Source organism: Convolutriloba macropyga, chromosome 8 (genome assembly GCF_964194025.1).
Source record: "Convolutriloba macropyga chromosome 8, txConMacr16.3, whole genome shotgun sequence".
NCBI classification, from domain to species: Eukaryota; Metazoa; Xenacoelomorpha; order Acoela; family Convolutidae; genus Convolutriloba; species Convolutriloba macropyga.
The window spans coordinates 5168140-5195799 of NC_134475.1; positions in this window are offsets into that span (position 1 = coordinate 5168140).

Consider the following 27660-nt stretch of genomic DNA (forward strand, 5'->3'; position numbering starts at 1 on the left):
TTCGTAGTTGATTTTATTTTCTCTTCAGTTTTAGAAGTTTCGCCAGACTTGACTTTTTCGAAATTTTTCTCTTCAGTGTAGCTATAGATTTGAATAAGTTTGATGTTTCATTTTTAACCCAGGGCGAAAGACTTGCCCTGTGTTTAGTTGCTCTTGTAAAGTTTTTTTTCCAAAATATTTTCCAGCCATTTGTACCGTTGCTTTACAAGTGCGTCTAAGTTACTGTAGCAGTAAGGGTTAAAAGGATTTTCAGCTATGATTGCGTTTAGTTTGTTCCAGGCAACTTTATTGAAGGCATATTTTTGTCTTTTACATCTAAGAATGTTTTCATGTGTTAGTTGTAGAATTATTTTACAAGCTTTATGATCTGAGCTAAATGATCTGTTAAATTAATGTAGTTCTGAACGGTTAATGTCGTTGCTGGGATTATTAGTGAGGAAAATAAATAGTTGATTTGTTTCTTTTTGGCGCAGGATTTCCTTGAATTGATGTTTAGCCAGGCTCTCGAGTACTTTGTATTTATGCTCATCGATAGATATTAGAGTTTCCCAGATTCTGTTGTCACAATTAATGTCCCCTGAATTATGTAGTCGCAGGTTTCCGTTTTAGCATATTGAATTAATCCATTTGTTAAAGAGATCAATGATTCTGACGACCATCTATGTGGACTGCTTTTTGGGGGGTTGTATAAGCAGCAAATCAGCATTGAGACATTTTTTGGCTTAACATTGATAACATTGTATTCATTATCGGAATTCAAACTAACCCTCTCATGAGGTGTGTTACGTACGGCAATGAGGACTCCACCGTGTTTAGTGTTGTGCTGTTCGCTTTTTCTGTCTCTCCTAAGAATCGTATAGTCTTCAAGGAAAAGGGCTTCGTCCGTGATATCACTAGTGAGCCAGGTTTCTGTTAAGCAAGTGATGTCGAGATCGTTTTCAATTGACACACAGTTTGCAAACTTACTGTGCCGTTTTAGATCAATTAGGTTTCGTAAATTTTAAGTTAAGATTTTCACTTCTGAGTGTAATAGTTATCCGTTTGAATTTGTGACATTTCCATTTATTTGATCATTTGTCCATTTTCTCTTGTCTTCTATCTGGAGTACGAGATTTCGAATCCTAAGTTTTTTAGGATTTGTTCCCGTTTTGATCATTTCTCTCCTTGTTTGGAGAATCTCGTTTTCCATAGCTTGTTCACTTGGGTTGAGTTCTTTACTTATAAAAACTGGTTTGCCGTAAAATCTTTCAATTTTGCAAGCGAGAGTAGAATAAACCTTTTTGCATAGCCACTGTCTATTTCAGCGACCAAGATTTGAGTTTTCCTTTATGATATTTACCTTATCTCTTTAGATCTGTGACATTGCATAAGACTCTGAGATGTTTTGCCATCGATTTCACCTCTTTTAAATCGTGTTCGTATCTGACTCTACTATTAGTGGAGACTAGTTCAAGTATTCCTCTGTATTCGATACCTTCATAGTTTTCCTTTTTCAGAATTTTTCTTTGTGTTTGAGGAGCCTCTACAGGTTTTGGTTCTGCTGGCGAGGGTTGTACACTTCTAATTTCAATAGCACTTTTAATCTCTTTAAGCTGGTTCCCAATTAATTTTGCTTGCCCTCTTATTTCTACAACCTCACGTTTTAGCTCTCTCATGGTTTCGTCAGTCCTCGAGCTAACAATTACATGAAGTATCTTGTCCTACTTTTTTAGCCCTAGGCACTGCTGGCATTTAAGAGAACATTTTGCCCAATACTACGGATGCCAATAATAGCGTCTTGGAACATGCCAGTACACTTTTTTGTAAGTGCATGCATTCAACACATGCTACGCACTGGAAAGTGGCCGACTTTGCTTCAATATTATTTGATCAAATTTTACAGCGTTGGTTAGTTAGTTTTGATCGCCACTCATGATTTTGCTTTTTTAATTTTTTGAGTTAACTTAGACAAGAGATTTTTGTGATAGAAGAATAGATCGTTTTAAAATTTCAGTGTTTCAAGACCGTGGATGCTGACGAAAGAAACCTGTGGTCAATATTTAAGACTGGAATTACTCACTAGAACTTAGTTCCCCATAGTCAGCTACAAACAATTGAGAACACTGGAATGGGAGGAAATCTCAAACTTCTGACCAATTATCTCTCCGAACGGAAACAAAAAGTTTGCCAGGGATACAAACGATCCAAATAACTGAACATGACTAGTGGGCAGCTTCCGGGTTCCATTTTCTGAACGGCCCTCTTTATAATGTCCATAAACGACCTTTCAGATAACTCCAAAATGACTGTTGCGGCTATGCTGACTATTATAAGATATTTAGAATAGATGCGAATTCAACCAAGCAAGACAGGGATGCATTCTGCTCACGGCGCGAACAAAACTAGAGGGAAACAGAGACCCCGAATGTAAAAGAAACAATTTTGTCAAATTAAAATAACGAAATGGTCGATATTTAAAACAAACGTTTCCGAATTTAGGTTCATCGTCAGGTTAAAACTGTTTCACAAATTGTTAAAGGATAAAATGAATATGTATTTACATTTGTCTGAGACCACAAATAAAACAATTCGGAAATTCTAAAATTAGTAAAACAATTTAAGAACTGTTCTAAAAAACTGAATCGAAATTTTTTTCCTATATATAATATTTAGCCTATTTGCAACTCATATTTACATCGGTTATCAATTTCTTTAAAAACATTTCTATTCCTGATTTTTCGATTTTGGTCATGTTTTTGTATTTTGAGGGCTATTCCGAAATTGCCTTAACCCTAAGTATCCCTTTTGTGGAGGTTTTGCAAATTTTTTTTTGTCATGCACAAAATGTTTTTTGCCCTATGTAACCTTATCTAGTCGAAATTATGCTTTTAACTAATAATTTAGCGTGAGTTTTCGCCGCCTATATTCATTGCGTGTGTTTAGTGCCGGCTTCAGCTTGTTGATGTATATAGCATTGATAGTCATTAGCTTTTCCACTGTCCGACAGTCGTCCAGAAATTTCCATTCAATGTCATTCGTGGCGCCACAGCATTCAACCAGATGTTGACCCAACTGTGAATCCCTCTTTTGATGTTCTGTTATCTTTGTGGTAACATGCCGGCTTGTTTGCCCAACATAGATGAATCCGCATTCATTACATTTTATTTCATGTACCACGTGGGATTTCACGTCTCTATCGAAATATGATATCAGGGTGCGGAGGCATGATCTTAATTTCCGCGTTATAAAAACCACTTCCATTTTGCATGGTTTCTTCAATTTGTTTGAGTAAGGTTGCCTCTGTATTGTAGAAAAATTGTTGGTTTAGTCTTTTTTTATGCTCTTCTGGTGTTGATACTCAATTGGTCTTTACCGACACTTAATATGTTTTCTAAGGTCTGGTTCTCTATTTTTGAAGACCATTCCACTGGATATCGATTTTTGGTCCAGCAAGTTTTGTGTTTTTCAAGAGCCTGATCGAAGGCCAACCAATTAGAGGTTGATTATAAACCTGTGAAACGTCCCTTGAAACACATTTTTCTTATGCTGGTTTCGTGCAAAGCTGCAAAATTCAGTATTATTCCAGTGTCAGTTGGTTTTTGATACCAATGACAGGTGATGTTGCTTTTGCTGCTCGTATTTATCTTAATGTCGAGAAAAGCCAAATCCCCTCCCATGCTAATTTTTTCTAAGGTAAATTGCAGGTTGTTGTGTAATGAATTTGCAAATTATAAGTACTTGTACGGGTTACCACGTACTCGTCACCAGAGACCCCGAATTGGTAAAACTGAAAATGGGAACCATACCCTCGAGGAATTTTAAGTACTCGTCACGAGAGACCCCAAATTGGTAAAACTGAAAATGGGAACCATAACCTCGAGGAACCAAAAAGAAGAAAAGGACTTGAGAATCATTGTCAAATTAACACTAAAATCAACCGAAAAAGCCACCTTGAGAGCACAGAAAACAGTCAGTGCTTTCGTCGTACTCAAAAGGTACATTTTCAAAATTCCAGCCTTTAGTCTGAAATTCAACGCTTACTCCGACTACATTGTACTAATCAATTCATACAGCTCACAAGTTTCGAAAGCCAACAACAATTAACATCATAGAACAACAAAGTGCATTCTCATGGACACCGGACTGTTGTACACAAAGAAAATGATCAAACTGAAACAATTTCACCTGTCGGTTTAACACGAGCTCAATGATATCGTCTTACTGCAAAAATTCACAACGTGCAATTAAAATCTCAGCAGCTGTGGGAAACAGTTTATTGAAGTATTCGTACACGGTGCTCAAGCGAGAATTGACCTAGATAAATTGGAAATTTTTCGCACAGCATTTCAATTAGAAATTAGAATCAACAAATTCTTCGCACGCGAAAATTTCGTTTTTCTTAATATTTTTTGCCTTTGAAGATTTTTCAGGTAATCGTGCTCTGCTTTTGTTGATATACTGTTGTATACTATTCGACGATCTACAAAAGTCTCAAATGTCGCATTATCCGTATTCTAAAAAGACAAATTGAATTTGCGTGCAAGAGTAAATTCTTTTTATATTACAAATGAATGTGAGAAAGCCGTTGTGGTTTCTTTGATTATAACAAGATATCACATATACAGGGATTTCCCAGATATGGCACTACTGTTAGCTGACTCTCAAGCAAAACTAAGAGAATCTAAGAGCGACAATTTTACAAAAGCATTCTACAAAATGAGATCAAGAGATGTCAATGTTAAAATAATTAAGTTTTTCAGCTAAAAAATACATTTTTTAGTACGATATTTGCCCAGCGGCATATCAGTTTTAATAACTTTTAGCTTTAGCAGTTCAATTGCAAATCCTTTGGCCCTGACAAAAAAGGTTATCTTCAGAACAATAATTACGCGCTTTAGGCACGCTTAGCAGTCCAAGAGTCGATGACATTGTGTTGAGAAAACTACTTTGCGTTTGAACTGGCTCTCAACCTCGGCTTGTTTATTGATCATTCTCCAAAGCAGCACCATTTCCGACTCAATCTTCTGGTAGCAAACTGGTAAGAAAAAATTCTCTAAAGTGCTCAAACATAATCGCCATCAGAAATAACCCATCTGAAAGATCTTGATCGAAATTTTCTCAGCTTGCGCATATAAGTTACGGAAGGTTGCCATACAGAACAACCGTAAAGAAGGAATGAGAGGACAAGGCTTTGATACAATAAAAGTTTCCTCCTAGCTGAGATAGTTAAACGCACGTTTCGCTTTATGAAAAAAAATCTTTTTGCATTTAGCTATTTAGTATCAATATGACGCTGCCAGCTCAAATTACTCGATATGGTGAAGCCAAGGTCTTCAATATAGTCAATGTAATCCGGTGCGGCGAAGTTTCAATATTTGCGAACGGTCAAAATTGAAAGGTAAAATTTTACATTTAGACGGATGAAAACTCACCACTTTAAAACTGACCACTGTTGTAAGGCGTTAAGTTCTTGCTGTATAAGTTGTGACTCGCAGCGTATAAAAAATTGCAAATCATCAGCAAACAGAAAATATGACCCTTGTGAGAATGTATTTGGCATATCATTGATAAATAACAGAAAAAGAAGTGGCCCGAGGACACTGTCTTGTGGTACACCAGATTTCATATTCCAGAAAGGAGAGAAAGTGTCATTTATTTTGACGCACCCAAAGAGTACCATAAAACTGGAACAGAAGCTAATAACTTGAAGTTTAGACAACAATAAGTGACGAGGAACAGTGACAAAGGCCTTCCTGATGTCAAAATAAACTGAAGAACTAATGTCTTGAGATTTATAAGCAATATCTTAGTAATCAATCATTTGAGTTACAGTGCTCCTTGATTTCAAGATAAGACTCCACCTTTGGATAAATAAAATCAAACAAAATACGTTCGAACACCAATGAAAGTTTACATAAAAAATTCATCGACGATAGTTGCTTTTTATCAAGTTCAGTGGTCCCGTTGTACGTAAGGGCGTAATATATGATATTTTACGTAAGGAAGGCCAGGTGCAATTTTTGGTATCCCAGTAAAAGAGTTGTTGAACTGCTGGAGATAAAATAGTCATACACTCACGAAGAACGAATGAGGGAATAAAATCAGCACCCATAAAACTCCAATCATCACAGCGCTATAAAAATGTTTTTATCTCTGTTTCTGAAAACGTTACGTTGTCTAAGCACAACTCTGGCAGAAATTAATAAGATGCTGGCAAATCGTATTTAATTTCGGGACAAAAAATAGAACCAAAAAAAGTATTAAAACCATTTGCGATCTCAGAGTTTGAGGACTGAGACATTCCGCTATAAGACATAACACAAGGTAATGATTTACCGAAGCCAAGTGTTCTCCGCAACCTAAAAAAGTGAAAAGAACATGAAAGATTGAATTTTTGAATGAAAATTTGCTTGTCCAAATCGATCGACTCGCTAAGAAATTTGTTACGTTCTCTTTGTTTTAGTGAGAGCAAAACTGTCCAGTTTTTTGTCAGCTTACAGAGGTTAGTCTCCCTCTGATTCAAGAGATGCATTGTTTTCGAGCAGAAAAAAATATGCGCATTACGTCGCTTAGTTCTTTTCATCTTCACACATTGACTGAAACTTTCTTGCAGATAAAATTATCAGTGCTCAGGATAATCCAAAGTCTTGATATCGTTGTAACTTAGAAATTTGAACAAGTCAGAGAGATAAAAGTTGAATACTTGCGCATTGAATGACGAGCGTGAAAAACTAGATTTAAAATTAGCATCAATCTGATCGAAGTTACGAGAAAAGAAGATCGGGTATTGCCGGAAATAAGTTGGGTTCAAATAGATACATGTAATTGATCAACATTAGACAAGATAAGATCCAACTTGTTGTGACCCTTGTGAATGGGACCACTAAAGATTCATTCAAATTAAGTTTGACAAAAAATCTAAAAACTCAACATCCTGAGAGTAAATCGATGTAAGTGTTTCCCAATTGATACCGAGAAGATTAAATTCACCTAGCGCATAAATATTAACTGTTGTCGTAGTCAAATAGTTGCTGACTAAACTATTGATTTTTGATAGGTATTCATTCAGGCAATCAGTGAGCAATTCGATGTTGAAGTGAAACGAAGATCCGACGGGGGGTTTCTATATCAATATGAAAAACGACGGTATGCTATCTAGAAGACCACAAGCAACAGAGAAAGGATATTGTGAAAATTTAACATCAATTATTTGTGTTTTGATGCAATAGGAAGCAGCAATGAGAACACCTCCATTTTCCCATTTGCTGCGACCGTAATGTGCCACAGCGCTGAAATTAGATCCGAGTAGTATTTCTGAAAATTTTCAGAGAATAATGTTTAAGTTAAAAATATTATAGAAATTGATGCTGTTGACATTATTCTAACCAATTCTTGACGTTTAGGCAAGCTGGAAATTGACTGACAAATGAAAAGCAAGCAGTTGGCTAGTATTAGTCAATTACTGCTGATTTCGACTTCACGCCCTTGATAATATAAAGTTTCAAATTTTTTATCCGAAAGTATTTTTTTCCATCCTGATGAATCAAATGGAAGCGTTTCCCGAGGAGATCTTTCTCCTTCTGTCTTTCTTTGGATGTCAGAAATTTCTTTATGTGAACAGGATATTACAAAACTTTGCAGTTAGTGACTCCTAGCAAAGCAACTCTGAAGGAAAATGGGATTGGAATATGTGATAAGTATAGGACGGCAGTTTCACTTTTGTTTGTTCAGGGGATTGAGTTTTTTGCCAATTCGTCTGACACCTGTTTTATTTCCGTCCAAAATTTACCCCATCTGCGATATAATGTTTTTTACTTCCATGGAATGCCGCTCGGTTTGCTTCAAATACGAGTCTTCAGATTCAGCATCACCATTTATAAAAAACTGCAGATCAAGATTTTTGTTCTGAGCGTTCGAGTGAACTGAACTAATGTCAGCGTAGGATGGCAAAGGGTCATTAACAACTTTTTTGACGTCATCGTATAAATGATTTGTAATAGACTCTTTGACAGCTTTTGGAAATATTTCTGCAATTCATGATGTAAACTTGTTACTTAATGAATCAAATAAACCATTCAACTTAGCTTCGGTTGTTGAAGAAAAGAAGACTTTGCCATTCTGCTCGACACACCAGTCACAAAATCACACACAGTTGCGTTTAGTTCCAAGCCATTTAACTTCTTCTTCGGAGAGGTAAGCACAAGTACCATGAAACCAAAGTTCACAAATTTCGCACCCAAGCGGAGAACCGTGATCTAAGTAGAGTCTATAAAAAGATTTTTATCTCTGTTTCTGAAAACGTTACGTTGTCTAAGCACAACTATGGCAGAAATTCATAAGATGCTGGCAAATCCTATTTAATTTTTGGACAAAAAATGGAGCCAAAGAAAGTTCTAAAACCATTTGCGATCTCAGAGCAAGAGGACTGAGACATAACAGAAGGTAAAGATTTACTGAAGCAAAGTGTTCTCAGCAGCCTAAAACAGTGAAAAGAACGTGAAAGATTGAATTTTTGAATGAAAATTGGGTTGTCGAATTCGATGGACTCGCTAAGAAATTTGTAACGTTCTCTTTGTTTTAGTGAGAGCAAAAGTGTCCAGTTTTTTTCGGCTTACGGAGGTTAGTCTCTCTCTGATTCAGGAGATGCATTGTATTCGAGCAGAAAAACATATGCGCATTACGTCGCTTAGCTCTTTCCATCTTCACACATTGACTGAAACTTTCTAGTAGATAAAAATACCGGTGCTCAGGATAATCGAAAGTCTTGATATCGTTGAAACTTAAAAATTTGAACCAATAAGAAAGATAAAATTTGAATTTTTGCGCATTGAATGACGAGCGTGAAAAGCCTGATTTAAAATTAGCATCAATCTGATCGAAGTTACGAGAAAAGAAGATCGGGTATTGCCGGAAATAAGTTGGGTTCCAATAGATACATGTAATTGATCATCATTAGACAAGATAAGATCCAAATTGTTGTGACCCTTGTGAGTGGGACCACTAAAGATTCATTCAAATTAAGTTTGACAAAAAATCTAAAAACTTAACATCCTGAGAGTAAATCGATGTATGTGTTTACCAATTGATACCGAGAAGAATAAAATCACCTAACACATAAATATTAACTGTTGTCGTAGTCAAATAGTTGCTGACTAAACTATTGGTTTTTGATAGGTATTCATTCAGGCAATCAGTGAGCAATTCGATGTTGAAATTAAACGAAGATCCAACTGGGGTTTCTATATCAATATGAAAAACGACGGTATGCTTTCCAGAAGACGACAAGCAACAGAGAAAGGATATTGTGAAGACTTAACATCAATTATTTGTGTTTTGATGCAATAGGAAGCAGCAAGGAAAACATCTCCGTTTTCCCATTTGCTGCAATTGTAACGTGTCACAACGTTGAAACTAGATCCGAAAAGTATTTCTGAATCAGAAAAATTTCAGAGAGCCAGGTTCCAGTTAAAAGTATTATATAAATTGATGCTGTTGACATTATTCTAACCAATTCTTGTTATTTAGGCAAGCTGCAAATTGACTGACAATTGACAACCAAGCAGTTGGCTAGTGTTAGTCAATTACTGCTTGTTTCGATGTCACGCCCTTGATAATAAAATTTCCAATTTTTTATCCGAAAGTCTTCTTTATTTTTTCCATCCTGATCAATGAAATGGAAGCCTTTCCCGAGGACATCTTTCTCCTTCTGTCTTTCACTGGATGTCAGAAACTTCTTTATGTAAACAAGATTTTACAAAAAATGTGAAATTAGTGACTCCTAGCAAAGCATTTCTGAAGGAAAATAGGATTGGAATTTGTGATAAGTATAGGACGGCAGTTTCGCTATTGTTTGTTCAGGGATTGAGCACGAGTACCAGGAAAATAAAGTTGACAAGTTTTGCACCAAATCGCAGAACTGTGATCCTCTTTGACTCCTTTTTTGCACTGGCCGCATTTGACTGATGTATTAGTAGAAATAACTCTTTGATTCCTTGATGCCATTGTTCAAGCATACATTCATGTGAAACTATTTGTTTAGTTCATGTGAAATATTTGCTTAGTTGAGAAATATTCATGTGAAATATTTGCTTAGTTGATCAACTTGCTAAATTATATAGTTTCGATGGTCATGAGTTCCTCATTTTTGCGACAGCCAATCCAAATTTTCCAAAAAACGCTACTCCTGGAGCCACAACAATCAACAAGGGTTTGAGCCTCTTGTGAATCCTTCATTAGATGTTTTGACATCCTAGTGGTGCCATGCGGCTTGTCTGTCCAACAGAGATGAACCTGTATCCATTGTTTTTCAATTCATAAACCAAGTGAGTTTTCAAGTTTCTTTGGAACGGTGATTTTAGCATTGGGGTCATAAACCTAACTTTCACTTCGTGAATCAAGATGGCAAGTCAAATAGTTCTTTTTAAATTGCCTGCAAACTTTTGTGTTTGGTTGACTATTTCTTGTTGAAAAATTGTTGCTTTTGCATGAGGTTAGGTCTGGTTAATAGATGCTCTTTTTGTTTTGTTTTAAATTGATCTTTACTGCTAGTCGTTATCTGTTCTAAAGTTTGAATGACTATTTTGAAGAACATTCTTATGGATAACTATATTTGGTTCAGCACGTGTTGCTCCATTGAGGCGTGTGATAGAAAACCAGCCAACTACTGGTTGCCTTAAAAACACTGCGAACCGTCCAGTGAGTTATTTTGTGAATGAGGCTGTCCTCTGCAGAAATTCAGTATTATTCCCGTGTCAGTTATTTTTTGATATTATTGACAGTAACTTTATTATCGTTGATCATCTGTGAGGTGATATGAAAACAAAACATCGTTTCCTTCTCACTTCTCTTTTTCTTAGCTAGTTTGCATCTTTTTGTGCAGCAAATTTACAAAATTTAACATCCGTCCGGACCACTAACACTGCAAATACTGTCATCTACAAAATATTTCAATATTTTTACCCTCAAAATCCACCTCAGGTTGTTGATTGCCGCAGTACGACCAGATCCAATCAAAGTCCTGCATATTGGTTTTTTCCTCTTTCGTTATTTTTTGGCATGTTGCATGACACCAATTTTTGCAAAACTCACATTGTTCTCTTTTTTCTCTCCGTTTGCAGTTTACCGTTCACGTATTGATCACAATCAAATAAATGTTCACTGAAAAATGGTTTTTGCAGTGATGAACAAGCAATTTCTTCCAATTTGCTAGTTTTACAATTGATTTGGATCCATTGATTTTTTGGAACTGATCAGAGTTTAGCACATCCGCAGGTTTCTCTGTACGCTTAATTCTTTATCATTCTAAAACCGCAGCGTTTGTCGAACGGCTCTGCAACCAAATTCATGGCTTCTGTATAATCATACACTTTCTTTCAATTCTCTATCAATTGGTTATCTGCCTATATTTCGGCATACCAATTTGCAGCTCTTGAAATTCAGAAGCTTTCTCGCCATAAGTGTTCTTGCGCAATTCTCGCAAAATTCATGTAAAGTTTTGCCACCCAACGCCTGCCAGGAACTCCACTTCGATGAACATGTCAATCACGGGGTTATTAGGCCTGAAATTAGGTCGTCAAATTCAAATTCTGGAAGCTCACGTCCATCCATCATTGCCACATTACAATGAGAGCCATTCCGCAGTGGTCTGTCTTCTCTTTTTGATAGCTTATCAAGTTTTCTAGTTAGTCTATATCCAATCACTACTGAAAGACTCTTAATTTCTGGCCAAAAGCTGCTGAAAACGGATGACAGTTCTGGTTTCAAGTTCGCCTTGAATTTACTCCTATCTATTTCAACTATTTCGTAGTACACTTTTGCAACAGTTTTGTTGGTTTTTTCAGAAAAGTTTAATTCTTATTTTAGGAGCCGTAATTGAAAATTGTGCAGTGTTTGTTCAGAAAAAAATTTTGTTCTTAGATGTGCGAAACCTCAAAGAATCCGGATGGATGTCACTGATAAAGACTAATTTCAGATTTAATAAGATAATTAAAACTAGTGGTCGCAAAACATACTTGACTGAAGTTTTTGGCACTAACGAGCACATCCCTCGGAGAAGCTCAAGAAGAGTAGCTGGATTAAAAACAATTGTTCAAGAGCTACACCTCAGTTTTGGTCAGCTGCACCAGCTTTGCATTGGCTCTATCTTTCCTCTTCTTTTTGCGCCGTCTTGAGCAGGCCTCTTACTTTTTGTTGATGACGTATTACTTTCTCCAGAAATTTGCTTTCCAATCCAGCTTCTGGTGCAGTTCACAAGGTTTTTTGGACTGCCGTTTCCTTTTTTTTCTCGAAATTTGATGCTTCGTTAGGCTGAGGAGCAGAATCGTGAGCTTCAGCAGCTCATGAGAAATACCATTTGTGTCAGTCTGTCGACAGTGAACAAGAGCGGTGAACTGTTTTTGTTGCTTTTTGGGAACGCTATTAGCTCTGGCGCGCCGCATGTTCGGTAGTTATTTCAATTGTGACCTGAGGTCTTGTTGTAAATCAGATCAGGCTCAAAAACACGAATTAGTTTCGTTTGGCTCAGATATTACTTCACAATTCCCGTATTGATCACGTTTAGAGAGATTTTACTCAACTCTAGTTTTTGCAGTAATGATACACCAATTTCTTCCGCATATTTGCTAGTTCTACCGCCAGTAATATAACTGTTGCCAGATCATCTGATTGTATATAGCATATGCCGTTGCATTTAATAAGAGGATTTGTAACCGCTGGCTTTAATGATCATTTTTTGCGGATGTGGACCTTGGGCTCTCAGGAGCCAGGTTGTTTGACTAGAAGTCTCCTGAAACATTTTCAATAGCCTCCCCAACCAGCACATTGGTATACAATGTTTCAAGGCAAGAGAAACTGTCTCTACAAATTTTGACTGGCATCTTGAGGGCTGATTGCTATATTTTGGCCTGGTAGTTTTTTAGAAATGGACAAATAGTTTTAAAAATCTGTATGAAATTTTCATAACAGCTACCAGGTATCGAAAGATCAGTTCTAAGAGGTGTATCTTTTTGTGTTCCTGTGCTGTACCATGAAGCTTGTCTATTTGTGAACCAGTTGCTCTGGTTCTCTGAAAAAATTTGTCTATGATGTGGTTTGGTGCATCAATTGTGTCAAGCTGTTATACATCTGTTTTCTAATTTTGAACATTATTTTATCTTGTGATCTATTGAATTTTTGAAACTGATCAGGGTTTAGCACATCATCAAGTTTCTATGTTCGTTGACTTCTTCATCACAATAAACCCGCAGCCTTGGTCGAACGGAATTGCCACCAGATCCTTGGTTTTTATATAATCATAAACTTTTTTCACTCCTCTATCAATTCGTAATTTGCCTTTGTTTTTGCATGCCATTTTGCAGCGCTTCAAATTCATAAAGTTTCTCACCATTAGTGTTGTTCTCGCGCACTTCTTGTACAAGTTTGCCCTTCAACGCCTGCCAGGAACTCCACCTCAGTGAACTTGTGACTCACGGGGTATTTATGTCCAAACATGTGATTCTCAAATACAAACTTTGGATGCTAACCTCCATCCATCATCGCAACAATACAATGAGAGCCCTTCCGCAGTGGTCTGTCTTCCCTCTTTGACAGTTTATCAAGTTTTCCAGTTTGTCTATACCTAATCACTGCTGAACGATTCCTCATTTCTGGCCTAAAGCTGCTAAAAACGGATGGAAGTTCTATTTTCGCGTTCTCCTTGAGATTTTTCCTATCTATTTCAAGTTTTGCGGTGTACATTGTTCGCATGGGTTTGTGGGCTTTTTTGGCACGGATTATTTCCTGTCTTACGAACCTTAAATAAAGAGTTTGCGATCCTTGTTCAGAAAAGAACTTCGTTTTTAGAGGAGCGAAACTTCAAAGAATCGGAAAGATAACAATGTTAAAGCCTTGATTTAATTCGATAATTACAGCTAATGATCTCATTCAGTGTTTTCATATATTCAAGATAAGGTTTGTTGCAGTTTGATTTTCTGAAAAAATACTTAATTCACGTTTTTGGGACTAGCAGGCACATCACTCGAAGGTGCTCAAGGACAGAGGGATTAAACCAAATTGTTCAGGAACTCCTCCTCAGTTTGTGTCAGCTGCACTAGTTTAGCTTTGGCTCTACTTTTCCCCTTTCTTTTGCCCCTTTTGGAGCAGCCCTCTTAATTTATGTTGATGACCTAGCACTGTCTCCAGATTTTTGATCTCAAAGCCAGCTCCTGGTGCAGCTCACTGTGTTTTTCGGTCTACGTTTTCTTCTTTTTTCTCGAAATTAGATGCCTCATTAGGCTGAGCAACAGAATTGTGAACTTCAACAGCTCATGAAAAATACCAATTGTGTCAGTCCGACAGTAAAAAATAGCGCTGAGCCGTCTTTGTTAGTTTTCAGAAACGTTTTCAACTCTGGCACGCCGCAAGGTCCAAAGGTCGAGGATAAAAACTTTTCCTTTTTTCTCCCCCTTTTTTCGACTTGTGACTCGGCAAAAGGACCACATGTATCAGATCCGGTAAAATCCCAAATTTTCAGCCTTTCAAAAGCACTAATCAATGGTTTATCCTTGAGTCACCTACTCGGAAACTTTTGAGTCAAAAATTAAAAAGTTTAGCGTAAAAATTGGTGAAAAATGAAAAACTTGCCAATATCAGATCAGTAAAAAAGATATTGTAGGGAACAGTTATTTGCGGTGAAGCAATGAATTTGAAAAAATGCGCAGCGTTATCATAATTTGCAATATCATTACTATAAGAGCTGAGCGCAAATACTGTTATGATATGACAAGACTGTGCGAGCAACAAAAATAGAGATCTTGCAAAAATTTTATGGACTGCAAATGCGCTTGAAAATCAAAAGGGGAGCGAAAAAGTCATAGCAAATGAAAAAGCTAAGATCAAAGAACTAACCAACACAATTACGGACCCCAAAACACAAATTTTCGATAAGAGAGACAAAATTAGATCATCATAGAGTCGAAAGTGAAACCTGATAGCCGTTTCCGCGGCTGAGGAAACAGAAAATGACGGAATACGCATCTGAGGTGGGCCAGAATTGACAGCAGCGGAAGCCAGAAAAGGAACCAGTGAAGCCATGAAAGCAGTGCAAAGTACTTTTATCTACATGGACATAAACTCTGAAGTATCAATTTGACAAACGTAGAATTATATTTTCCTTGTTTCAACTGAAAACCTACAGCAGTTTTGTATGATTGTTAATGGTAACACCTAAATCTTAACATTGGTTTGATATTTTTTTACTACAGCTGATCTTACAACTACAGTCTCATAATTGAGTTGAAAGGAAGTACGAGTTTAAGGCAACTTCAGAGTTTTTGTGACAAGAAAACAACAACAAATCGTTGGCATGCGGAAAATTTTTTTCAACTTTGCTTAATTGAAATTGCCTTGTTTGGCGGTGTCAAGGTGAACTTTAAGTTGACTCTATGCACATTTGAGATTGATTGGAGGGAACAATTATCGATTCTGTAATTTATTGTCTGTGAAATTAAAGCTATAATGTGTTTATATTAGAAATGTGATTTTTATTCTGCAAACAGCTATTTCGAAAGGCCAAATCAGCGTTTTTTGATTGCTTGTGCGAAATTGGTAAATTAATGTTTTAAGTGCGGTTTCTATGTTGAGTAATTTTGTATCTTGAAGTATAAATTTAACACATGCAAAGTGTTGCCTGATTCTATTAAGCAGTCTTCATTTTAAACCGGTGGCTCAATGGTCCTTGGCCTGCGCTTCAATTATTTTTATAGATGCGTTTTTTGAACATTTCAGCGCATCTTTATTTGGAAAATTTCTCAATGCAAGTGTGGATGTAAGTTTCATTATCTTTTTCATTAGTAACTGGGCCGGCGAAATCTAATTATATTTCCTGCATTGGAACCATGCATGGTTTACGTGTCTAAAATCGCTTAGAGTGCCTATTCTTTTCTAAGTTTTACCATTTGTGGATCATAGTTTGGTCACTGGCATATGGGTTTTCAATGTGTGCATACTTCAGGGCGTGTGCATTTGCCACGTTTTCGTTTTTAAGCCACCTCTCCGCAAGAGGAGGTCTTGCCAAATCTAGTCTAGATAAGGGTTCCAATTCTTAATACGTGTTCAGTCTATCCAGAGAATGCAATCCCGCTCTCCTTTAGGGACAGCATCGTTACTTGTTCCAGAATAGATGAAGATGAGCTTGCTCAGTTACTTTTTCTATAGAAAAGATTAATGAGCTGTCTATGAGTGGTGTGCCTGCATTCAAAATTGTTAGCAATCTGTGGGGCGTGTTTGCCGTCAAACCTGTGTCGAAAGCTATTTGTGGAGAGGCTGTTGCGGAATTTGAATTTTTGTGCAGTGTTTTGCCTTTAAAAAGAAATTGACTGACTGATTTTTGTATTTTGCGATCTACTGATTGCATTGATCGAGAAAATTGAATTTACAGAGCTAGAGAGCGACTAAACTTCAAAAGATTTTTTTGACAAAAGGCATCTTTTGATAGTTTTCTGTAATTGTTTTTTGTAACATTTTTTAGTATTTATTTGTTCAATGTGAGTCACTGAACTTTTTAACTGTATTGGTGGAAACAATTTGACTAGTAGAGGTGATTTACGGATCAAATGCATTGTTTTCAGTTGCATCTTGCAAGTGACAAGTCGCAAACTTTTAATTGTGTGCCCAAAAAATAAATTTAGATTGGTAATTTTTGTATTTGTGTCCTCTGGTGCATTTGAGGTGCTCGTGATTTACTCTAATCGAACAATCATACACACGGAGCGCGATTATTATCCAAATCAAAGTTTTTTTGGCATTGCGATTGTAGCAGTGTTTTGCTGGGCGGATATATCCTTACTGTAAAATCTTTAATCTATTGAAATGAGTGGCAGCAATAGATGTTTATTTTTGTACGGTTTTTGCTGCAAAAGCATTGTTAGACAAAATAGCGGCTAAAACATTATCGTCATTTGCGGATAGGTTTTTGGTTGTTTAAAAAAGATTTCGAGAAAAAAAGAAAAAAAATCACATTTTCGCACATATAAAGAAAAAGATACTAAACTGAAAAGGCAAAATACGGTCAACCTAACAAGATAAACAACCTTCAAATGAATTAATTGCGCTCTGTTTTCTTAAAAGGAAAATAAAGGTCGGCCGTTGTTTATAAAAGTAAATTTTTGTTCAACAGGAATGGTTTTTAAACGTTTAAAAACTCATCTAATAATTCGGATTTATTTCATTCTTCGTTGCTTTTCAAGAAGCGAGAAGTAAATGAGATAAGTATCCATCGCTCAGCTGTTAAATGCTCTAGAGCAGCACAAGATCGACGAATGCGACGCTGCTTTTTCCCCCAATTTTGCATTGCGGGGTATAATGCTAAATTTGAAAAGGATTGTGCAATGCGATATTTATTTGCATTAATCTTTGTATTACGAAAGTCAGCCCTGACGTTTTTTTCTGATTTCTTTGGTAATGTTCGAAGATGTTGAGTAATTGTGCAATACTGGGTATAATTTCCCGAGATACTGAACGGAGCCAAGCATTGACCTCAATTTATGAATGTAGTTGCTGAATTGAAAATATTGCAGTTTTAGCTACAAAAAACGAAGTATGCGTTTATGTAACGTAATATCCATGCCAAGTAATTTTTGACTTGGCTACATAGAAAAATGAGGCACAAAATTTTAGCTTCAACTTTTGTAGGCAATAGGAAACAATTTCAAAGGGTTTGTCTTAAGTACCTTTACTAACAATCAAAACATCGTCTAGGAAACGAAATGTGCTTTGAGACATAACAACTTGGAATCCATGATTTTTGGAACCTGGCAGGCAAATCAGAGAATCTGTAAAACTCTGTTTCATATGATATTTGAAAGTCATATCACCACTCATAATTTTGAAGTTGTTTTGTTTGGCGGTGTCAAGGTGTATATTAGGTTGACTGTATGCATATTTCAAATTGATTGGAACAAACAAAGTTTGATTCTATGATTTTATATTGTATTCATTTATTGTCTTTGAAATTGACTCCCTTCATATGTTTGTATTATGAATCTTATATTTTTTAAACGGCTATTTTGAATGGCAAAATATACGTTTTTTTGTTTGCATGTGTGAAACTGGTAGATCAATGTTTTAAGTGCGGTTTTTATGTTGAGTAATTTTATATCTTGAAGCATAAATTTAACACATGCAAAATTTTGCCTGATTCTATTAATCGGTCTTTATTCTAAACCGGTGGCTCAATGGTCTTTGGCCTGTGCTTCAATTATTTTTATGGATGCGTTTTTAAAAATTTCAGTTCTTCGTTACTTGGACAATTTCTCTATGCAAGTGTGGATGTAAATTTCATAATCTTTTTCATTAGTAACTGGGCCGGTGAAATTTAAATATATTTCCTGATTTAAAGAGCTAGAGAGCGATTAAAATTTAGGAGATTTCTGTCCAAAGGTATTTTTTGATTTTTTACATAAAAAACTTGTCATTTTTCGATCAATGTGAGTTGCTTAATACTTTCATCGTATTTGAGGAACAATAATTTGATTGGTATCGGTGATTTAAGGAATTTTGCTTTCTTTTGCAAGTCGCAAGACGCAAATTTCTGCTTTCGTGCCAGTAACTACAAATTTTGATTAAGAGTTTTTGTGTTTGAGTGTTCTGGTGCTTTTGATGTCATAGTGAATTACTAAAATGGATCAATCAAACGCACGAGGCGCGATTATTATCTAAATTATGCAAATTATTTGCAGTTTTGACTGTAGTAGTGTTTTACTGGGGGGATATTTCATTGCTCTAACATCCTTAAACTATTGAAATGAGTAGCAGTAATAGGTGATTATTTCTCTTTTGTTTTTGATTCTAATGCCTGTAAGTGACAAGTCGCAATCTTGTGAGTGTTTGCACCAAAATATCAACTTAGATTGATAATTTTTGTATTTTTTTTACCTCTGGTGCATCTGAGGTGCTAGTGATTTACACTAATCAAACAATCATACGCACGAGACGCGATTATTATCCAAAAAAATAATGCTTTGTAGTTGCAATTGTAGCAGTGTTTTGCTGGGAGGAAATTTCCTTACTGTAAAATCTTTAATCTATTGAAATGAGTAATCTTGTGAGTGTTTGCACCAAAATATCAATTTAGGTTGATAGTTTTTGTGTTTTTGACCTCTGGTGCATCTGAGGTGCTAGTGATTTACTCTAGTCAAACAATCATACGCACGAGACGCGATTATTATCCAAAATAAGAAAATGCTTTGTAGTTGCAATTGTAGCAGTGTTTTTGCTGGGAGGAAATTTCCTTACTGTAAAATCTTTAATCTATTGAAATGAGTGGCAGCAATAGCTGTTTTTTTGTAGGGTTTTTGCTGCCAATGAATTGTTAGATAAAATAGCTGCTAAAACATTATGGTCATGTGCGGATAAATTTTTGGTTGTTTAAAAAAGATGTCGAGAAAAATAGAAAAAAATCACGTTTTCGCACATATAAAGAAAATGGTACTAACTGAAAAGGCAAAATACGGTCAACCTAACAAGATAAACAACCTTTAAATGAATTAATTGCGCTCTGTTTTCTTAAAAGGAAAATAAAGGTCGGCCGTTGTTTATAAAAGTAAATTTTTGTTCAACAGGAACGTTTAAAAACTCACCTAAAAACTCGGATTTATTTCATTCTTCGTTGCTTTTCAAGAAGCGAGAAGTAAATGAGATAAGTATCCATCGCTCTGCTGTTAAATGCTCTAGAGCAGCACAAGATCGACGAATGCGATGCTGCTTTTTCCCCCATTTTTGCATTGCGGGGTATAGTGCTAAATTTGAAAAGGATTGAGCAATGCAATATATATTTGCATTAATCTCTGTATTATGAAAGTCAGCCCTGATATTTTTTCCTGATTTCCTTGGTAATGGTCGGAGATGTTGATATAATTGTGCAATATTGGGTATAATTTCCCGAGATACTGAACAGAGCCAAGAATTGACCTCAATTCATGAATGTATTTGCTGGCTCATCTGAAAATGTTTTTGTTTTGGTTACTAAAAACGAAGTATGTGTTTACGTAACATAATATCCATACCAAGTAATTGTTGACTTGGCTACATGGAAAATTGAGGCAGAAAATTTTAGCGTCAAATTTTGTAGTCAATAGGAAACAATTTCAAAAGGTTCGTCTTCAGTACCTTTACTAACAACCAAAACATCGTCTAGGAAACGAAAAGTGCTTTGAGACATAACAACGTGGAATCCATGATCTTTGGAACCTGGCAGGCAGATCAGCGAATCTGTAAAACCCTCTTTCATATGATATGTGAAAGTCATATCACCACTCATAATATTGAAGTTATTTTGTTTGGCGGTGTCAAGGTGTATATTAGGTTGACTGCATGCATATTTCAGATTGAGTGGAGAAAACAAAATTTGATTCTGTGATTTTTTATTGTAGTCATTTTTTGTCTTTGAAATTAAATCCTATATTATGTTTATATTAGAAATCTGTTTTTTTTTGCAAACGGCTATTTTGAATAGCAAAATAAGCGTTGTTTTTTGTTTGCATGTGCGCAAATAATAATTTAATGTTTCAAGTGCGACTTCTATGTTGAATAATTTTACATTATATGTACAATTTTAGCAAAGCAAGGCGTTGCTTGAGTGTATAAAAAACTTTTTCTACTAAACCGATGGCTCAATGATCTTTGGCCTGCGATTCATTTTTTAATATCTTTCTTCTTTCATTTTTTCATTTGATGTCCTATAAGACAGCGTACTTGATCCAATCTATTAGATCGAAAAAACTTCATGATTTTTTATTTAATAATTAAAAATTGGTTTTTACATTGGATGCCTTTAAAACATTTCAGCGCTAGCTTACGTGGAATATTTCTCATTGCATTTGTAAATGTAAAATTCAGGATCTTTCTCATTAGTAACTGAGCCGGCAAAATCTAATTACATTTCCAGATTTAAAGAGCTAGATTGATTAAATTTTATGGGATTTCTGTCCAAAGGAATTTTCTGTTTTTTTACTAACAAACTTGTAATTATTCGATCAATGTGAGTTTCTCAATACTTTTATCGTAATTGCGCACCAATAAATTGATTGGTATCGGTGATTTAAAGAATATTTGCATTGTTTTGCAAGTCGCAAGACGCAAATTTTCATGCTTTCGTGCTAGTAACTAAAAATTTTGATTAACAGTTTTTGTGTTTGAGTGTTCTGGTGCTTCTGAGGTCTTAGTGAATTACTAAAATCGATCAATCAAACGCACGAGGCGCAATTAGTATCTAAATTAAGAAAATGATTTGTAGTTTTGTCTGTAGTAGTGTTTTGCTGAGGGGATATATTTCATTGCTCTAATATCTTTAAACTGCTGAAATGAGTAGCAGTAATAAGTCTTTATTTTTGTTTTTGATTTTAAAGCAGTAGCGACATAAAATACTTCGTATGTGTTGATAGGTTTTTGGCTTGTTTATAAAAATTTCGAGAATTATACTTAACAAGTCCCAATTTTGCACTTTTTGACATTAGATTGATAAGACAAATGAACATCAAACGAACCACATAAAGAACCTTTATTTGATTTCTGTTTTATCTCTGTTATTTTCAAAATGTAAAAACAAGATCGGCGGTCAGTCATAAGTTTTATTACACAAAAGTACCTTTTGAATGTTTCACTAGACAAGTCAACATCTATCAACTCGAAATAATCTTTTTTTGTTGCTTCGCAAGGAGCGTAATTTATTGGAGATAAATAACCATCGCTTAGCTGTTAACTGCTCTAGAGCAGCCTTAAAGCCGACGCGTGGGACGCTGCGATGACTCCGATTTTCGTATTGCTGGGAACAGTGAAAAATTTCAATGTCTTTGCGAATAAATTTTTAATTGCAATAATCTTTGTACCACGAACTTCACTCAAAAACATTTTCCTGTATTCTTAGGTAAAACATTAAGAGGTTGACATAATTGTGCAAGATTGCGTATAAATTTACGGAAATAATGAACAGAGCCAAAAATTGATGTCATCTAAAAATACGTTTGTTAGTTGAAATAAACTATGGCTTTTTTTTACCAGAGACGAAATACGTTACCAAGTAACATAATATCCCCGCCAAGTGTTTTTTCATTTGGCAATATGGAAAGTTGAGACACAAAATTCAGCGTCGATTTAGGTCTGCAAAAAGAAGCAATTTCAAAGTGTTCATCTTCAGTACGGTTACTGGCAATCAAAATATCGCCTATGAAACGAAACGGAGTTTTGAGACTCTGCAATGTGGAATACATGGAATTTCGGAACTCGGGAGGCTTGTTAGTTAGTTTATAAAACTGTTCTTTTTTTACGTGCCTGTCATGTTAAAACTCATAATATCGACAATACATTGTTAGGCGGCGTCAGGGTGAATATTAAATTGACCTATGCATATTTGAGATTGCAGGGAGAGAGAAAAGTTGATTCGTGTGAATTGTTACTGTAGACAATTTTTGTCTTTGAAACTAAATCCTTTAATGTGTCTGCGTTTATTTGTAAATGTAAAATTCAGGATCTTTTTCATTAGTAACTGGGCCGGCAAAATCTAATTACATTTCTTGATTTAAAGAGCTAGGTTGATTAAATTTTATGGGATTTCTGTCCAAAGGAATTTTCTAATTTTTTACTAAAAAACTTGTAATTATTCGATCAATGTGAGTTTCTCAATACTTTTATCGTATTTGCGGACCAATAAATTGATTGGTATCGGTGATTTAAAGAATATTTGCATTGTTTTGCAAGTCGCAGGACGCAAATTTGTGCTTTCGTGCTAGTAACTAAAAATTTTGATTAACAGTTACTGTGTTTGAGTGTTCTGGTGCTTCTTAGGTCTTAGTGAATTACTAAAATGGATCAATCAATTGCACGAGGCGCAATTAGTATCTAAATTAAGAAAGTGATTTGTAGTTTTGTCTGTAGTATTTTTTTGCTGAGGGGATATATTTCATTGCTCTAAAAGTTGATTCGTGTGAATTTTTACTGTAGACATTTATTGTCTTTGAAACTAAATCTTTTAATGTGTCTGCGTTAGAAATCTGGTTTTTATTTCGCAAATAGCTTTATTTGAGACTTTCCAAGCTAAGGCTATTATTTTGGACATGTCTCGATTTAAAAAAAAATGCATTTCCGAAATAATTGCATTGTTTTGAGCTGTATTTTGCAAGTCGCAAGATGCAAGTTTGTGTATTTTTGCCATATTTTGATGAATAGTTTTTGTATTTTAGTGTTCTGGTGCTTTTGAGGTCTTAGTGAGTTTCTATAAAGGAACAATCATGTGCACGAGGCAACATAATTATATAATTTAAGAAAAGTTCTCGTAGTTCTGATTGTTGTAGCGTTTTGCTGGGCGAAAAGTTTTTCGCTGTAAAATCTTTAAACTATTTTGTTTTTGCTTCTAAAGCAATATTTGATAAAATGGCGACTTAAAATTCTTCGTCATGTGTGAATTGGTTTTTGATTGGTTAATAAGGATTTCGAGAGTTATACTCAACAAGTCGTTTTTTTACACCTTTGACATTGAAATGAAAAGACAAAATACAATCAAATTAACAAAATAAACGGCATTTATATGATTTCCGTTTGATCTCTGTTTTTTTTTCAAAATTCAAAAACAAGCCCGGCGGTCAGTCCTATCAATAGGTTTGATTACACAAAAATAGTTTTGAATAATTCAGTAGACAAATCAACACCTTACAAATCGAAATAATTTCTTCCTTGGTTTGCTTTTCAAGAAGGGGAATTAATTGAATAAATACCCATTGCTCAGCTGTTAACTGCTCTAGAGCAGCCCAAGGCCAACGAGTCAGGTAATCAAAGCATTCGTTTTCAGTACGTTTACTGGCAATCAAAATATTGCTTAAAAACGAAATGCGGTTTTGAGAACCTGCAATGTGGAATACATGGAATTTCGGAACTCGGAAGGCTTGTCGGTGAATTTATAAAATCTGTTTTTTATTATACGTGCCTGTCATGTTGCAAATCATAATTTTGACAATACAATGTTAGGCGGTGTCAGGGTGAATATTAAATTGACTGTATGCATTTTTGAGATTGATTGGAGAGAGAAAAGCTTCATCCTGTGACTTTTACTGTAGTCATCAATTGTCCGTGAGACTAATTCTATTAATGTATCTGTATTAAAAATCTGATATTTTTTGCAAATACCTTTTTTTGGGACTTTCGAATCTAATGCTAACTTTTTGGATCTGTCTCTTCGGAGTCTATTTCTCGTCTAATTACTATTGGAGATATAAAATACTGGTCTGAGCAATTATTATGTATTCTATATGAAGTTCTTAAAATATTCTTCAAGTTAGATATTTATTCAACTATGTAACTTTTTGATGTTAATGTCTGAATTTTTTTGTTCGAGCTGAAATTTGCCGTGAACCTTCGAGCATAATATGTGTGTTTTTGAACAACTAATTCGAGATAGCAAATTCGCGAAGCTTTTCGCAACGCAAGTTCTGAACTGACATTGTTGTGTTATGGTGTTGATCGTGTTACCTTTTTAAGAAATGAGTGTCTAAAGCATCGAAAACATCCCGGCCAATTATTTGCTTGAGATCATTGATACGACAAAAATTCTAGATCACGAATGCGCCAACAGGTGCTTGGATCATCTCAGAGGCTTGAATGGTTCATAATTTACGCCTCCCGAGTTGATGAGAAGACTAGGTTTAGTGTTTCCGATATGTGTTGGTGTTCTGGGGTTCAGTTTTATAAATTTGACCTTGGATCCTTACGTTTATGTTGTCATCTGAAGTATCGTATATGGAGTCACATTCTGGATTGAAGTTTTCTGCTAGAATAGTTTCCGCTAATTTCTGTATCAGCATTTGAACTTACTTCGTCAACAGAAACAACTGTCGGACGATTATTTCGCGGATGATTTTTGTTTTTTGAGTTTGCGGCAAAATAAGGAAAAACGCATTTTGCAATCCGCGTTATTTTAAGTTTCGCTTTTAGCAATATTATTATCTCTATCAATTCGTGACTAGATTAGAGCACAGGTACAACCATTTTGTTTTGATTGATTGATTATTATTTGAAATTTGTTTTGAAATTGTGTTGCAAAATTGCCGTTGATTTGTAACTGTATTGACTTGCGGGGCCTGTTGATTACTTTGAATTGACTTTTTGATCACATTTATTCAACTAATACCACAAAAACCGGAAAGATTGCGATGGACAGCAATCGAAACACAGATTTAAAAAATTCTGATTATACAAAAAACATCAAGACGTGTTCCTGCAACCTAAAATGACCTTTTTTGCTATCGTTGGCATCAACAAACTTATATAATATATAGCAACAAAAATTATAGCACCAAAAATTATAGCAACCTTTTCAGCAGACGATCGGAAAAAACGACATTGGTTCACTTTCAAACACTTTTTGCAAACTTTTGTCACGCAAAACTGATACACAATAAAAAAAGTTCCAAAACCTCATCATCAGACACTAGCATTCACATATACATTCAGGAAAAAATAGAGCTATCATGAAAACTTTTTTATGTTTATATGATAGCTAGTCAATTTTTAGTTTTTGATTTCAATATGAATCCAGTTATTGTAGGCATCGTTCTGGTTGCCTAGAGTTGATAGTTTTTCATTGCCAGACAGATATACCTCGCCTCCGCTTTAAACAGTTCTCCTTCCACAGAGCTAACGCCTATATCGTAAGCTATATTTTGTTGTACTTACTTCTATTGTCAATTTTGTCTTACAGTGTAATGAACTGGAATCCACTAGGCGAATGGTCAATGCAACGTTGATAATCTAGATTTTCGAGGCAAATATACTACAGATTATAGTTGACTCACTATCGTTTTTAATATGAGAGGCCAGTAGAATTAGAAGATTAAATTGTGCAACCAATCGGAATTGCAAAACAAAAAAAAATTAATTAGCAAGAGCTAATTGGGGCGAACGAATAATAGCTCACGAAGCCGGAAAATTTATTCAAGTCATGAAAGTGAACACGCTAGGCAAAACACACTAGGCAAAAAAAGTATGATGTCTAAAATTGTCCTCCAAATAAAATAATTACTATTTCTATTATTTTTTCCGCACTAGATTGAATAGATAACAATAATGCTAGGATTAAGTGGAACACCCTCAATTAAAAACTCGTCGACAATTGATAACGAACTTTGACTCTGGATCACCTCCAACAATCAAAGTCTGTTCTCAGGTCCAACGTCCGACCAAAACGAAGTTGCATTAACCATCACATGTGTACGCCTTCAATACACTAATCTCAAACCGAATCAATTTGAAATTTGTCAGCCCCTCGACTCTTTCTACTAAGACTTAACACAACAAATTTACCTAATATGACCCGCAATAACCACCCAGGTTGACCAGACCCAAATTTTCTTCTGATCAGACTTTCCAGACCGAAATTATCTCTGATCAGACTTTCCAGACCAAAATTATCTCTGATCAGACTTTCCAGACCCAAATAACCTCTGATCAGACTTCCCAGGCTGAATGAGTCCTGATCAGAGTTTCCAGACCGAAGGAGTTCTGATCAGACCATCTCCAGACCATGGTCCAGACTAAAATTCAGACCATTGTCCAGACCTTAATCAGACTATGATCAGACCCAATTTCAGACGCAAGTAGCCTCTGATCAGACTCAGTCGAGACCATCTCCCCAGCTGACCACTCTGATCAAAAAAAGTCAAAATTGCATTCATCAGCCCTCCCGTCCATTAACCCCCAACACTTACCTTGTCCACTCTCCTCCCCCTGTCGCGTTGAACTCCCCTCTCATCAGTCTTCATCCCAAACCTAACCCCATCGCTTGACCCCCACCCACAACACACATACACACACCGGTTACCCCACGAACGCACACACAAACTCAAACAAACACACACGGTTGAGGTTTTACTGCAAAAATAGCTATAAAATGTAAGATTTGCGATAAATTTGAACAAAAACTGAAGACTTGCGCTCATTGCGATGAAAAATAATAACAGGTGAATTTTTTCTACGCGCTTATGCGGGAAAAAATTAACCGCAAAAAGTTGATTTATACAAAAATTTCCCTCTGAATGAGTTGTTTTCGTTCTTTTTGGTCGCTTGCGGCCAATTGAATGTTGACGAACCCTGACTTTTTATTGAGATTTTAGACAGCTTAACAGATTCTGATCAGTACCAAGTGCACTCCAACAGGTTATGATCAAACTCAATTGAGCTCGAAGTCGCTTTCGATAAAACCCAAGTGCTTTCGAAGTCGCTTCAGATCAGACACAAGTGCGCTCGAACAGGTTATGATCAGACCCAATTGCGCTCCAAGTTGCTTCTGATAAGACCCTAGTGCGCTCTAAGTCGCTTCTGATCAGACCCAAATGAGCTCGAAGAGGTTATGATCGGACCGAAAAGCGTTCGAATTCGCTTCTGATCAGACCCAAGTGCGCTCGAACAGGTTATGATCAGACCCAATTGCGCTTCATGTTGCTTCTGATCAGACCCAAGTGCGCTCGAAGAGGTTATGATCAGACCCAAGTGCACTCGAAGTAGCTTCTGATCAGTTCCAAGTTTGCTCCAACAGGTTATGATCAAACTCAATTGCGCTCGAAGTTGCTTCTGATAAGACCCTAGTGCGCTCTAAGTCGCTTCTGATCAGACCCAAATGAGCTCGAAGAGGTTATGATCAGACCCAATTGAACTCGAATCCGC